This window comes from Microtus ochrogaster, chromosome 10, assembly GCF_000317375.1.
Source record: "Microtus ochrogaster isolate Prairie Vole_2 chromosome 10, MicOch1.0, whole genome shotgun sequence".
In the NCBI taxonomy this organism is placed as follows: domain Eukaryota; kingdom Metazoa; phylum Chordata; class Mammalia; order Rodentia; family Cricetidae; genus Microtus; species Microtus ochrogaster.
Genome location: NC_022016.1, coordinates 38,909,161 through 38,921,847, shown reverse-complemented (window position 1 = coordinate 38,921,847; position 12,687 = coordinate 38,909,161).

The window sequence follows — 12,687 nt, the reverse complement described above, 5'->3', positions numbered from 1 at the left end:
CCTGCCTCTGCCTCCCGAGTGCTGGGATTAAAGGCGTGCGCCACCATCGCCCGGCTCGTTAGCTTTTTAAAGATATATGTAGGCATCTGTCTAACGGGCCACAGAGGCCAGAAAAGGATGTCAGATCCCCTGGATCTGGAGTTACTGACAGCTCACAAGGAAACCAAAGTCAGGTCCTCTGGAAGAGCAGCAAGCACTGTTAACCACTGAGCCATCTCTTCAGCCGCATTGTGGTATCATCAAGTAGTAAAGTTCACAGTGAAAGTTGTCTTTCTAGGGGTCACCGGTAGGGCACTGTGAGTCATTAGGACTTAGGCAATACTTGTTTGTATAAGACCTCACAAGTCCCTGAGGGGAACAGTCAGGTTCCAAGTAGCCATGGCCTGTTGTTACTGAATTAGTAACTTGACTCTTGGGCCTGTCCCTTTGTGTCTACATTAGCCTGCAGGAGTTCATTGTCCTTGTGTCTACATTAGCCTGCAGGAGTTGACAGTCTCAAGCAGATCACAGATCTGTGATGTGATGAATGTGATAATCAAGGAAGGTGAGAAGCGGTCATTTTAAACACTAGAGCAGTCCTTTCGGGCTTTTGGAGAAAACTTCAACTGGATGCACCAGAAGAATCTGTCTGATCTACTGTTTTTTCTCTTGTTTACCTCTCTTCTATCCTGCTCCCTCTCCCCCCTTTCTTCCTGCTTTTTCTTTCCTTGTGTTTTTGTTGGATTGTTTTAAGGTTTTTTGTTTGGGGCTTTCTGAAGCAGTCTTTCTAAGTAGCCCAAGCAGATCTCCAACTTTGGGCAATTTTCTCACCTCTGCCTCCCTAGTGATTACATCTGTGAACCACTGCAGCAGGCTGAAATTGCTGTTGTTGTGTGTGTGTGTTTCTGGAATGGGGGTTAAACCCAGGGATTTGCTCTTTCCCATTGGACTGTATCTCCAATCTTTATTTTCTAATTTCTAAAGAACATATTGATGTGGTAATCTCGATTATCGTTTCAATAATGTTGCAGATGATATCACCTCCAAAGATGCTGACCATTTGACCTCTTTGGAATGAGACTTTGTCTGGAACGGGGATCATTGGAATTGGGTTATGATGAGGTCATAGTAATAACATAAAGTGGGCCCCTAAACCAATAGGAAGGTTGCCCATAAGACTTGTGCATTATCAGGTGTGGTGGCACCTGAATGTGGGAGGCAGAAGCAGGCATATCTCTGTGAGTTTAAGGCCATCCTGGTCTACACAGTTTAAAAACAAAAAACAAAACAATCAAATCAAAACAAAAGAAAACTTGTGCGCTGGGCTGGAGATGTGACTCATTCGTAAGAGCACTGGCTGCTCGTCCAGAGGCCCCAGGTTCATTTCTCAGCACTGACATGGTGGCTCACACCATCTGTAACTCCAGTTCTGGGGAGTCCAATGTTTTCTTCCCACAGCCACAGGTACCAGGCAAATCGAACACGCTATCCCACACCAGAACATGATCTCAGCTCCTTTTCTCTTTGCTGTGACAAACACCTCACAAGACACAACTTCTGTGGAGGAATGGCTTATTTCGTCATACAGGTTAAGAAAAGGCATAGCCCACCATGGCCAGGAATACATGGAGGAAGGGGAGCCTGAGACTGCTGGCTCAGTGTATGTCTGCAGTCAGAAAGCATGACAGACAAGAAGTGACACCAGACTAAGGCCCACCTCCAGGGATCCACTTCCTCCACCTCTTAAAGATTTCCCAACAGCCTCACCAACTGGTGATCAAGTTTTCAAACACTTGAGCTTGCTGGGGCCATTTTTACACTCAAACCAGAGTGCACACCTATACCTACTCTCTTCTATTATGTCAGTGAAACCGTGTCACTATTTATTAAGTCAATATTCAGTGTTTATAACATGTTAAGGTATGAACTATCGCCTGGTGTAGAATGCTCTAAATACATGTCCTTTGCAGAACTAAGTTTTGTTTGCTTTAGAGTTAATATTCATCTCTTACCCTATTTTTCTTTGTTGCCCTTTCTGCCTACACAGTCTGTTGTAGGAGGTGCCGGCTGCATCCCGCCGCCTGGCTAGCTTAGCTCCCTAAATAACCATGTGGAAATTATATTAATCAAAACACTGCCTGGCTCATTAGCTCTAGCCTCTTATTGGCTAACTCTCACATCTTGATTCAACCCATTTCTAATAATCTGTATGTCATCACAAGGTCGGGAATTACCGGGAGAGATTCTAACCTATGTCCATCTCAGGCCGGAGATTCATGGTGTCTGCCTGACCCTGCTCTTCTTCCCAGCATTCTGTTCTGTCTTCCCCACCTACCTGAGGGCTGCCCTATCAAAAGGCCAAGGCAGTATCTTTATTCAACCAATGAAAGCAACATAAATACAGAAGAACCCCTACACCAATAATCTAGATTGACTCCAGAAGAAGGGGATGTTTCTCCAGAGTGCATGCAGGCAAACCCCTCTGCAGAATAGTCCTTGACACTGTGTAAATATATGTCACTGTGATTGGTTTAATGAAGACGTTGAATGGCCAGTAGCTGGAGAGAATAAGGTTATGTGGGAAACCAGACAAAGGCCACTGGGAAGAAGAGGGGCAGAGTCAGAGGAGTTGCCAGAGATACAAAAGAGGCAAGATGTGTGGTGCTGTGTTGAAAGAAGGTTCTATCAATTGGCAGAGGCTAGATCAGAAATATGGGTTAATTCAGGTTGTAAGAGCTAGTTAGTAATAAGCCTAAGCTATCGGCTGAGCATTTATAATTAATAACAAGTCTCTGACTGGTTTTGGGGAAGTGGCTGGAGGAACAGAGCTGATTGAGGTCAGGATGAAAATCTCCACCTACACCCCTCAACTTCCTTGATTTTTAATTTGAGAACCTTATCCCAGAACCCTGTCTCCTACTGCTCTGACTACCTGGGTCCCACTCTGGGATACTGGTCAGTCCTCTGAATATGTCTCTTAAAGGCCCATGTGTTAAAGGCTTGCCCCTTAAGGTAATGTTTCTAGGAGGTGACAAAATCCTAAGAGGTAAGGCCCAGTGACCCAATGTGACATCTTTAGGACACTGGGGGTGTGCTCTTAAATAGAACTGTGGGGCCCCAACCTCTTTCTTCTTCCTCTTGCACCCTCCCTGGGTATGATAAAATCAATTTTTCTCTAAAATGCCCCTCCTTGGGTTGCCTCATTCCTGCCCAAAGCAATAGAACCAACTGATTACAGCCTGCCTTCTCCAAAGCAGGAAGCCAAAATTAACCTTTTCTCTTTATAAACTGGTTTTCCCAGATCCTTTGTTATAGCGATAGAAAGATTAACATCACACTTTTCACATTTAGAGTTCACCTTCTTAGCAGTTATCCACTTTACTGCTTTGTAATAATTCACCCCAAAATTTAGTGGCTTAAATTTATTTACTCTGGCTCCAAAGCAGCACCCCATTTCCTGTATGGTAGCTTCATGGGCAATAGATCATGTTGTCCTGAGTATAGAGCCCTTTACATTCAGTTTCTTCAGGAGGTGAATCCCACGTCATAGGGGTTGGGGAGAAGAGACACAGTAACTTGGCTAGGAAAGGTGGCAGAGTCTCAGTGCTTCTTTGACAATTTTTAACAATCTGGTTTGCAACCCTTCCTTCGGTACCTGTTGCCTTGTGAGCCCCCTGTCTCTCTGGGGTTCTGCTTCTTGCCATTTCCATGCATACACTCACTTAGTTTCTTAGTTTCATTTCTGTTGCTCTGATAAAATACCCTGACAAAAAGCAACTTAGAAAAGAAGGGGATCATTTGTCTGACAGTTCTAGGTTAAAGTCTATCATTGCAGGGAAGTTGTTTTAGATAGATAGATAGATAGATAGATAGATAGATAGATAGATAGATAGATAGATAGATAGAGATATGGTGACCGGTCTCACTAAGGGTGGCGGCAGGTCACCAGAGGCCTCCGCGGATACCCTGGTGGGTGCCTGAGGCCTTGCTGGGAGACAGAGAGATATGCCATGCAGAGAGAGTTTGGGTATAGAGTTTATTTAGTGGGTTATGGAGGGGGAAAGGGAAGTGGGAAGGGAAGGAAGGAGAGAAGAGGGGAGAGAAGAGAGAGAGGCAGAAGCTGCCTCTCAAGAAGAAGGGCAGGGGGGGCTGGAGAGCAGGCAGGAGATCTGCTTGCCTCAGTGGAAGCAGGGGAGGTTGGGAGTTGGCAGGAACAGGGTACCCAGGTGACAGACCAGGCCAGCAAAGTACAATAGATGTTAAGGCAGGAACTTAAAACATCATAGCCACACTCAGGAGCCGAGGGAGAGACAGAGAGACAAAGAAAAAGAGAGAATAAATGCACCAGTCCTTTCTTGCTTTCTGTCAGCTAGTTTTCTATTCTCTTATATTGTTCAGGAACCCCTGCCTAGAGAATGGTGCCACCCACAATGGGCTGAGTCTTCCCACATAAATTAACAATCAAGATAATCCCCCAAAGAAATGCCCACAGGCCAATCTGCACTAGACAGCTCCTCACTAAGACTCTTCCTAGGTCATTCTAGGTTGAATCAGGCTGACAGTTAAAAGTAAACAGCACACTTAGATTCTAGCATTTCATTTTCTCTCTGATTTTTATTGTTGTTGTTTGGCTTTGGTTTTGGGGATTGTTTCTTGTGCTGATAATGGAATCCAGGGTTTTAAGCATGTTAGGCAAATACCCTACTATCAAGTTTCATCCTAGCCTCAGCTTCCAGAATTTTCCAGATGTTAAGTCAGTTACCTTTTGTCTGTTTGCTTTCTGGTTGCCAAAATGTTAATGATATCTTCCACTGGCTGCATTTTTTTCTCTCTCACTTTTTATTTCTGTCCTAATGTATTTAGAACCTAAAAAAAATCCCATTACTGCAGCTTTAAAGAGAGCTGTGGGGCGTACAATTGGGGCACATAAGTGCTCAATATCCCATGGCTAATTGGAAATTATCTATCCATTTTTTTTTTCATTCAATAACTGTTGAGATGCTCCCAGTAAGAGGAACTGTGTCTGGCATTCCTTGGGTAGTTCTCCATAGCAAATACAAATTTGCAGCAAACCTCACACAAACTGATAATGGTGAGCTGACTATGGAGGGATGTATTTGGATGGGGCATTTGGGAAGGATGCCCAGCTCCTCCATGCTTTTCCAGTGTACCCTGCACTGATGATGGCTGCTGCCCTTGTAAATGTTGGGCCACTTCTAAGCAATTCCTTCGTCCTAGCTATGTCTTTGCTGTTAGGGCTGATATGGGGTCATCCAGTTTTCCTTTTTTAGTCTTTCTTTTCCTGCTAACTTCCAGATACAAAGAAATGGGCTGATATGATGCCTCCATAGATACAGGAGCTTGCTGCCAAGCCTAAAGACTTGAGTTTGCTCCCAGGACCCATATGATAGAACTGACGCCCACAAGTGCCCTCTGACCTTCACACACATGCCATGGCACATGTGTTCCCCCACCCACAATCAATAGATCAATCAATCAATCACAAAGCACCAACGCCTTCCTAAGCTGCACTTAAAGAAATCTGCCTGGAGTCCCTTCTAAAAAGTGTGCTTCTCACTCTGGATGTGTATGGGGAGGGTGTGGTGGGTGAGCTATATGCAAGGGGGCATTTAACCCAAGGAGGAAGGATGTCAGAGGCACAAACAAGAAAAAAAGCCAAATTGATGAGAACAGGAGCTAGAAATTGGTCAGGTGCTGCAAGGACCCCGAAACATCAGCTAGCTCCAAGAATGTCTTTCCCCAAGGCCAGGACACCAGGAGAAAGTTCTAGTTCCTGGCTCCATGTTACCTCTGACGCCTGCCTGGAAGCTCTACTTTATGGTGCCTGGAAGTGAGAGGAGGGAGCTGCCCACCTTGTCCTTATGCCAACCAGACCTACCAGCGCATGCCCCTCTCCACGTATCACCCAGGTTCTGCCTTACGTCATTTAAACTGCCCAAGACTATCAGCTAGGCTGTACCCCATTCCTGCTACACAGGAACCCTGTCTTCTCTCAGTTAAGCTCCTGCTAATGAATCTACAAAAAAATAAAAAAAAAAATCTTTTAAAAATAGCCCTTTGTGGTCTGTGAGTTTCCTTCTCTGAATTCTTGAGGAAACTGAAAAGCCTTTGGCTCAAGGTAGCTTTCTTTGGTGGTTGTTGAGTTTCCCAGAACCCTAGCCCAAGCTAAGGAGACAGAAAGGTCTTCCATCAAACTCAACAGTACCTCACAAAATTCCTCTATCAACGTCAATCACAACAGCAAATGTATGCTGGCAAGATGGCTCAGCAGTTAGGGGTCTCTTCCAGGAGACCCAACTTTGACTCCCAACACCCACAGCAGGCACTCCCAAGTGCCTGTGACTCCAGCTCCAGGGGATCCAAGGAGCCTCTTCTGGTTTCTTGGCCCCTCACTCACAGGCACACTTCCTCACAGAGACATTCACATACATACATACACAAATTTGAAAATAAAATCCTTTTCAAACCCAACAAAAAGGTGCTCTTGAACTTTAAGTAGATAGAATCCAGTGCTCTTACATTGTCACATCTGTCTTCTTTCCCTGGATAAGGTGTCTAGAAAATTCACCAGTACTCTTGAGGTCTGTTGTTCCTTCTTTTTCATCACTGTGTGGGAGCCCATTGTGTGATTCTACCACAGTGAGTGATCTGTCTGCTGAGGACGGGAATGTGCAGGTTGAAGGTATTTGTCTGAACACCCTGGAGTCCAGGAATGAAGTTCTCTCGGTCTCCCAGCAGGACCTTTGAGGAGCAAGGTCCTTCCTTGAAACATTTCCAGACCTGACTTGCCCAAGAGAGTGGGGATGTAAAATGCAAGCAGAAAGGTCCCGGAGCCCAGAACTCAGGAGGCTGGAAGTCAGGAGACTGCACGAAGAGGATTTAGACGCCTCCCTGGCTCTTGTCACCTCCCACGCCTACCGTGTCACCTTGACCAAATGCAGCCCTGCCTTAACTGCAAAACCGGCTGGCTTTTTCTGGCCTCTTTTCTAAGCTGTCGGGTCCCAGGTAGAAGCGCCATCTGTCGGGTCTGGTGAGTCTGTACATTCCGGAGGAGTGTGAATTGAGGAAAGAAATAAGACAAGAGACAGAGTTGGGAGGGCTTCCAGTGAATACTGTAGCAAAAAGCCAAAAAATTCAGGAGTTTATGTCTCACAGCCCTTATATTCTCCAGTGCAAAAGTGGAGGACACAAGCCTTCCGGGATACAAAGAGCAAGCAAGCGTAAGTACCTCCTTCTAGCTCAAAACACCTGGTAGCCAGGAAAGGCAAAGCATCCTGTTGACTGGCCTTAGAAGAATAGGCACACCTTTGGTCAACCATCTTGTTCGTCCTTGAGAAGCAAGAACAGGTCTGAACTCTCTGACCTTTAGTCAAGATGGAACCAGTTCAAAACTGTGGGCCCTCACAGTAAGGTCCGCCCCTGGAGCAGGAGCATTCTGCTGAGTTCACTGAAGAAAGAGAAAGCTGAGTTCCCCATTGGGAATGGAAGCTCCCTGTGCTCTGGATGTCCATGTTCCGCATGCTCCTGTGTGGAAACCCTGACACTCAAAAGGGTGGAATTAGAAGGCGGAGCTGGCTGTTGTGAGGTTAGGTAGGTGGTGACCTTATAAGATAGGAGCTGTGTGTATATGTGTGTGTGTGTCTGACTCTTCCTCCCTGCCGTGTGTGTGTGTGTGTGTGTGTGTGTGTGTGTGTGTGTGTGTGTGTGTGTGCGTGCGCGCATGAATGTAAGAGCACAGGGAGGAGATAGTCATTTGCAAGTCAGAAATGAGGTGGTTTGAAAGAAAATGGCCCCCAAGAGAGTGGCACTATTAGGAGGTGTGGCCCTGTTGGAGTAGGTGTGACCTTGTTGGAGGAAGTGTGTCACTGTGGGGGTGGGCTTTGAGCTCTCAAATATGCCCAGGCCATGCCCAGTTCTGTTGATTTCCTGTTTCCTGCAAGGTGTAGAATTCTCAGCTTTCTCCAGCACCATGTCTACCTGCACACTGCCATGTCCCACCATGATGATGATGAGAACTCTAAGTCACCCAATTTAATGTTTTTGTTCATAAGAGTTGTCACGGCCATTGTGTCCCCTCATAGCAATAGAAACCGAAACTAACATATCCGCATTGTGAACTGACTCTGCCAGCATCTTGAGCTTCGCTCTTACCCTCTAGAAATGTGAGAAATGCCTTTCTGTTGGTTAAACATATTGGTTTATGATACTTTGTTACAGCCTCAGTGGAGTGATCCAAAACAGCATTAAACTATACCCACCTTGCTCACCAATGTATCCCTTCAGCCAGACAGTTCAGAGAGTAAATGTTGTGCAGTCACCCCCAAATCTAGTGACTTCAAACAGCATCATTGAGTTATAGCACACTCTGCACTTGGAGAAGGTTGGGGAAGCAGCCTGATGCCAAAGATGTTGTGGAAATAATCTGGGGTTTGCACACTTGCAAATTTAGTGATTGACGCTAGCCATCCACTAGGACACCTACAGATGACCTCTTCACACAGGCTAGTGAGGCCTGCCTCACCGCATGGATGCTCAGCTCCAAGTGTGGATATCACAAAAGAAACAGAAACCTTAGTGTTGAGGAATATTTGCTTACACTGTGTGAAGATGTGTTGCTGTGATTGGTGTAAGAGAAAAGATGCATGGCCAATGGCTAGGCAGGAGAGAATAGGTGGGACTTCCGGGGAGAGAGACGAAGTTAGAGGGATGAATCTAGGTGCACAGATTACGCCAGTGAGACACCAGGGAAACGCTGAAGAGGCCAGACATATGGTACAGAGTAGAGGTAACTGAGCCACATGGCAGAATGTGCATTAAAGACAGGTCAGTTTGAGTTATAAGAGGTAACAGGACAAGCCTAAGCTAAGGCAGAGCTTTCATAATTAATAATGAATCTTTGTGTCATTATTTGTGACCTAGCAGCCCAGAGAAAAATCCAACTACGCCCTGTTTCTTTCCTGCCATGCTGAAGACTGAACAGAGTGCCTCCTATGCTTTAAGTGCAGGGCTCCGAAGCAGAGGGACTTCCCCTCAGGTCATCCCGGGTCCTTGACTATACCACAGAGAAGCGTTTCAGTGGAGCAGAGTAAAGCCACTAGCAAGTTTGCTAGGGAGTTATAAGAGACAGGGCACAGTTTGGATCTCAGCGTGAGTGTCTAGAGAGATAGACATAAGAAGGGACAGCGCACACCTCCAAGATGTAGGCTTCTCAGGAGAGTGGCAGGCAGGCTTTGGTGTCCTTGTAATGGCTGGACATGTGAATCTGGGTCTGTTTGTTTGTTTGTTTTCATGGCAGGGTTTCTCTGTGTAACAGTCCTGGCTGTCCTGGAACTCACTCTGTAGACCAGGCTGGTCTCAAACTCAGAGATCCACCTGCCTCTGCCTCCCCAGTGCTGGGAGTAAAGGTGTGCGCCACCACTGCCCAGCAAATCTGTGGCTTTTATTTAAGCTATTGCTCAAGGGATGCAATTTATAATACGGTTTAAAGGTTTGATTTTTTTTAATGTGTGTATATGTTTGTGTCTAGGTATGTATGCCTGAGTGCAGGTACCCACAGAGGCCGGAAGAGCTGGATGCACCTGAAGCAAGAGTTACTGGTGGTTGTGAGTCACCTGACACGGGTGCTGGAAATCAAACACAGGTCCTCTGGAGGAGTAGTGCATGTTCTTAACCAATAAGCCTCCAGCCCCTACTCATTTTTCTTGAAATTTAAGGAAAAAAATTACACTTATTAGTATGTATGCACACGGGTGCAGAAGTGCGCATGCACTCCTGTGGAAGTCAGAGGACATCTTCCAGGTGTCCGTAGGTCCCGGAATTAACACTTTAGACTTGGCAGCAGGCACCTTTACCCATTGAGCAATCTCTCCTGCCCTACTTCTTATTGGAAGGCGCTTGTAGAAGGCGGTTGAGTTTAGGAATGAGAGAAGAATGCAGTTTCTAATCAAGATCTTAGCCATTCTGGCCCTAAGTGTTTACACATAGGGCATCCGTTGTTTTTAACCTTATTTGAGATGGCTTTGGGAAAAGGACGGTAGTGTCTATGGGCAACTTTGACTTGGTCATTTGCATTGAAGCTTCTGACTCAAATCGAGATCCCAGAATAAGGGGACCCTTTCTCTTCTCGTGCCCCTTAGTTTCCCCTGTATTTTTCCTGCCTCCGTACCACTAAGATGTGGCTTAGCTCTAACCCATGACTTGGCAACTGTAGCCATTGTTTTCTTCTTGCTATGAGCAGAAAGTACCTAAAGGAAGAAGGGCTGATTGTAGCCGATGGCTTGAGTAGCACCCAGCTCCATCGTAGCTCCACGCCTGTGAGGTTCTTCATCCTCTCCTATCGCGGACAGAGCAGGACGCAGAGAAGGGACAGGAAGTGAGGCCAGGCTGTAAAACTCAAGGGCAGCTGCCCAGCAGTCTGTTTCTTCCTTGTAAGCCTCTCTTCATAGAAGTTCCACAAAGTTCCCCAAACAGCGCCACCAGCTGGAGACGGAGTGTTCAAGCACATGAGCGTGCGGGGGAACATTTCACATTCAAACTGTCACAGAGTTACAATAGTGTTAAATAGTGTCACTTCTATTGCTGTCATACACACAACCATGCTCAAGGGGAGAGAAAAAAGACCTCTCCACCTCCTAGTGGGAAAGCCCTTAAGGTCACAGGATAAGAAAAGTGAGCGGATTGGGACGTACTGTGGCCCCTATCTTTGGAAGTACTATCTGCCTTGTTACTCAGTGCGTGCTTTTTGACTGAAGGTCTACATTATGCTCACAGTCTTTCCCCAACTCTCTGCTTTGCCATTTACCAATGACATGAGTTAGGAGACTTAGCAGTCGGGATTTTCCAGGGTGTGTGTGTATGTGTGTGTGTCGGGGAAAGTTAATCAGAGGTTTTACTCTGTTCTTCTAGATTCCCTGACTGTGACTGTAGTCCTATAGATGAGGTTAACATAAAGTGGCTTAGCAAATTAAGAGGATGGCCTGGTGGTTAAAGCCCTCGCCATGTGTAAATCTGGGGAGCTGGGTTTGATCCCTGCAACATGAGCAAAGGTGGAAGGTGAGAACTGACCCCACAAAGTTGTCGTCTGGTCTCTGTGTGCTGTGGAGTATGTACCCTTCCATAATAAAAAAACAAAGCAAATTAAAAGTAGCAGAAATGAGCTCTACAGATGGACCTGACAGTATTTTGGGGCTGCTGAGATGGCATTTAGACCACATAAAGATGCTAACTGACGACCTGAGTTAAGCCCCTAGGACCATATGTTAGAAAGAGAGAATTGATTCCTGCAAGTTATCCTCTGAAGAGCGTCTTCCCTCAAAAATAAGTTTTAGATTATTTTTTTAAAAAACAAGTTACAAAAGAAAATTGTAAAAATGTTTACTACAACATAGGAACCTTCATGAAGAAATGAAGATCCAAAGAAAATGTTAAAACTCATATTTTATATTAGGCTTGATGAGGTTGGAAAATGTGTTAGAACAAAGTAGTGTGAACTGTGGGGAGACCAGGGGATACAGCAAGTCCTGTTCCTCTGGAGTCCCTGGATGACCCTCCATCTTGAGAGATGGAGGGGGGTCTATCCTAGGTGATTGGGAGGGGGCATCTCCCACATGAGGCTCGGCAGTTAAAAACACAAGCTGCTCTTGCAGGGTCCCCAAGTTTGGATCCTAGCACCCACGTCAGGTGTCTCACAACCACCTGCAACTTCAGCTCCAGGGGACCCGACAAGCGCTTGTAGCCTCTGAGGGCACTGGCACACACGTGCACACAAGTACACATGCATCAATATGTATTTGAAAAAAGACGCATGTGGTTATGGGCCTGGCAAGCTTGAAGTTGTCTGGGCAAGCTGTAGCCTAGGAACTCAGACAGGCATCGATGCTGCAGCGTTGTCTCAAGTTCATAGCACAGCTTGGAGACTCGAACAGGAGTTAAGAGAGTGTCTCACTGTGTGTCCTAGGTTGTCCTCTGGCCTCGATCTGCAGAGTAGCTAGCATTTAAAGTACGTGCCGCCACAGCAGCTGGTGTTTCATAATCATGAGTCTGAAATGTACAGGACAGCCTGCAGGCCGGCAACTCAGTCGTGACTTGGAAGTTAGTCTTGAGGGAGAACTTTTTCTTCTCTGGGCAAGGCTCTGAGGCACTCAGATGAGGCTCACCCACATTCTGAAGGGTGGTCTCTCAGAACAGGTCAGTCACCTGGGGATAAAAAGGACAGACATAAAGTGCCTTCACCCACACAGGCTAGAGTAGTGTTGGAACACACAGCTGGGCTCTGCAGCCCAGCCGAAGGGCCATGTGGGATTCGGGGAAATTCCCCCGGCCTCTCTGAATCAGCCTTGCTCTCCCAAGGCTGCCCCAGAGTAATAGAGGCTGCCTGCAGCCGCCTGCACTTCTGTCTGTCGCTCCTTCCTCACCAGCGTGGATTAGGCCGAATGACTCACTCTCAGTGAGTAGAAATCAGACAGAAGGGACAGTGTGTCATTTCCAGGATGTGAGGTGTTTTGTTAACCTTGTCGACCCTGTCTTGCTCTCTTGGTTAGTGGCTCTGAGGGAAGCAGAGACTTCCTGTGAACTGCCCTGTGCAAGATTCATGAGGCAAAAAGCAGTTGTCTCAGCTGGGCAATGGTGGCACATGCCTTCACTTCCAGCACTCGGGAGGATGAAGGAAGCAGATCTCCGTGCATTCGA